The following is a 3,233-nucleotide window of genomic DNA, read 5'->3' as shown; positions in this document are numbered from 1 at the left end:
TCACCTGGGAGCGGAGAGGACTTTGTTACAGCAGGGAAAACTATGAATTCCTTCAAAGAGAATCATGGCTGAGCCACAAGAGCCATCAGGTCATCTGTCATTTTATCTGTCCTTCAGCAGCGCAGCACGGGGATCCCCAGGGATTAATAGAAGTTTATCCCAGACTCAAATAAGACAGTCAGGTCAAAGGGTTTCCCTCAGCTCTCCTGACATTTGGAAACAAAGAATTCTTTAATGCTAATTCTGGGAAAGGCAACCCAGGTAGAGTCTGAGCAAGTACTACCATCAAGAGGAGGGAGCTCCAGCTTCCTCGGGCACTGCCTTTGCCTGTCCTCCCCCAGTCAGTGACCCTCCCCAGCGTCGTCTCTGACACCTCAACATTTAGAGCTCACGGGTTTCACCCAGAAACGCGACCGTGCTCCGAGCACAATCCCGCACGCCGGGAGACCTGCAAGTTTAATCCCAGCTCAGACAATGACTCATCAGCCTCTTTGCCTCAGTTTCTTACTCTTTACCTAAGAGAAACCAGATAAAAAGCAGCTCATTCTGTCGATAAGCAAACAGCAGCTGTAGTTTTACAGCTCCAATCATTTTCACCCTTTATTGCTTGAAATCCTTCAGAACCCCAGTCCCCACCAACTGCACACCCACACAGACGCACCCGATGAACTATTCTATGGGCACCAGCATGATTTTTTTTCCTACCCATGTAAATTTTTTTTCCTACCCAGCAAAAGCCAAGCTCATGCTGCGCTCTCCAACAGCAGGCACCACTAACTGGGTTTTTTTTGCCCCCCTTCCTCTCCCAGGGTACTTATATTCATGAAAACCTCCATAAATTTAACTTTCAGATTTCAGCCTCCCCCCTGATTTGGCTGGGAGAGGCTCAGACGACTCCAAAGTTGCCAAGAGCAGGAAAGCCCAGCCACACGCACAGCAGCGCTATCGCACAAGCCTCATTTTCTTGAGAAACCAGATGAAGTTGTTCATGTAGTTGTACCACTCCCGACGGGTTTGGGAAGCAGCAGACCCAATCCGGTCTGGCTGGTGACTCACTTGGGAGTATGAATATTTCATCACCAATCTTAACATTCAGGAGAAACTGCTATTTCCTCGCAGCGCAGAGCTGTAGTTTTTTCCTCCCGTGGACATGACCCTATTTTCAGTTCAAAGGAGACACAAACGGTGCCAATCCCACACCCAGACAATTCTGCTGCCAGAATTTACCTCTTCATGGCATTACAGGGTGTTCTTTGCACAAAGGTATTTTACTGGGGGAACTATCCCTAAAGTAAAAGGGGATTAAATCAAACTTTGGGGAACTCGGTAAGAGATGCTCAAGACCGTATCTAGAAAATACAAGCAGAGAACTACACGAAGCTTTGAAAAACCATCATCAACATCACCTTGACTTCAGACTGTCGGTGAAATGCCCTGGGCAAACCCTGATTTCCAGGGCCTGTTGGTGTTTATTCTGTTAAACACATCCCACCACCAGCCCCGCAGAGCAGTGGAGGAGCTTCTCTGCTCCTGGATGTCAGCGCAGAATAAGAGTGTGTGAACCTAACACGTCCCTCCTCCTGTCTGCTGGGGTTGAGCAAGCCCCTACACAGGGAGCTGGTAAAGGAGAAGTCACCGTTCAAGTTCCAACTCTCCCACACACCCTCAGGATTTCCATGAAGGACCTTTATGACACCCAATCACCTTTTTCCCATACATTCCACCCCACCCAGACCCTTCCCTGCAGCCCAGGTCCCTTCTCCAGCACGGTGTTAGGCTGATGGTTGGACTAGATAATCTGAAAGGTCCCTTCCAACCTCGGCAATTCTATGATTCCATAGACCCTTCCCTGCAGCCCAGGTCCCTTCTCCAGCACGGTGTTAGGCTGATGGTTGGACTAGATAATCTGAAAGGTCCCTTCCAACCTCGGCAATTCTGTGATTCCATGATTCTAGGATGCCCTCCCACCATCTGAAATGGGTGGCTTGAGGAAGAGACCCACACGCCATCCAAAACAGAGCCCAGGACCTCCCTTTGAGGAAATACCGTACTAGGCTGAGCTGCTTTAACCTCCTTGCATGGAAAATAAAAGACCCTACCAAACCAGCCTCCCACAACCACAGATTATGCCTTCCCCGACGATAACAGCACACTTTCAGCCTAGGACACGCTGTGGATGTTTGCCAGCCACTCGTAAAAGAGCCACTAAAATCTCACCACCGAGTAAATTAGCGAGGGCAGCTACAGCGGAGAGTGTGTGACGCCAACTTCGTGGAGTTACTGCGCCAGAGAGACTACGAGGACAGCATCCCCACTCAGCATTTGCACACAAAATGACTGGTTATTTCATATTTAAGACATCGCTGTGTGCCCTTAAAGATTATAGCTTGTTGGAAAACTGACGAGCTGCTTTGTGAACGTGTTATACTCCAAGGACAGGGATCCGTGTGGACATAGAGACCATTTTTTTTCCCCCAACATCCAGGTCCCATGCACAGGTACAGCATTCTGGCACTCCCTACAAGCACTCTTTAAGTTTAAATCAGGCATTTTAGGGCCCGGGGCTCCAGCTTCCACATTTTGATATGATGAGTGTTGCACGGAGATCAGTTGCACGGTGAAATTGGGCTTGGTTTTGCTGCACCCAGAGCTCTGAGCCAGACTCCTCCTCGCCCTGCCCTCCCGAGGACACCGGCTGAGTCAGAGACCCTGCAGGACTGTCACTGCGGGTCACGGACCTACCGCTTCGATTTACTGTTCTAGAGGAATAAAAGCCCTCGTTCTATGCCTGACGGAGCCTGCTTTACCGCTTGAGCACTGAGCACATCCACTTACCAGGAAAAAAAAGTAGCGAGAAAAAGTTTTTATTTGATTTCACAGACGAAAAACCACCCTGAAGTAGAGAATTGCACAATACCTTTCACAGAGAGCAATCGCAGGCTCTATTAAAAATGAGCTCGCCCATCACCGAGGCACCCAGTCGCCCCTCCAAAGGGGACGGGGTTGTGAAGGTGCAGGAGATGTGACTGTGACTTCCCCCACAGATTATGGGGTGCGAGCGGGGGAGCTGCACACCATACCCAGCCTGGGGTTTGGGCAGCTCTAACACCTCATTACTCCCCTACCCCAACAGGATGATGATACAGCCCCAAAGTGGTGCTTCCCCACCCTCATAAAAGGAAAGAACCCCCCCCCCCCCCCACACCACCACTCTGAATCAAGCCCGACTGCCA

The sequence above is a fragment of the Calidris pugnax genome, unplaced genomic scaffold, assembly GCF_001431845.1.
Source record: "Calidris pugnax isolate Ruff unplaced genomic scaffold, ASM143184v1 scaffold113, whole genome shotgun sequence".
Taxonomy (NCBI): domain Eukaryota; kingdom Metazoa; phylum Chordata; class Aves; order Charadriiformes; family Scolopacidae; genus Calidris; species Calidris pugnax.
The sequence above is the reverse complement of the archived record's forward strand: the minus strand, read 5'-3'. Positions refer to the sequence as shown.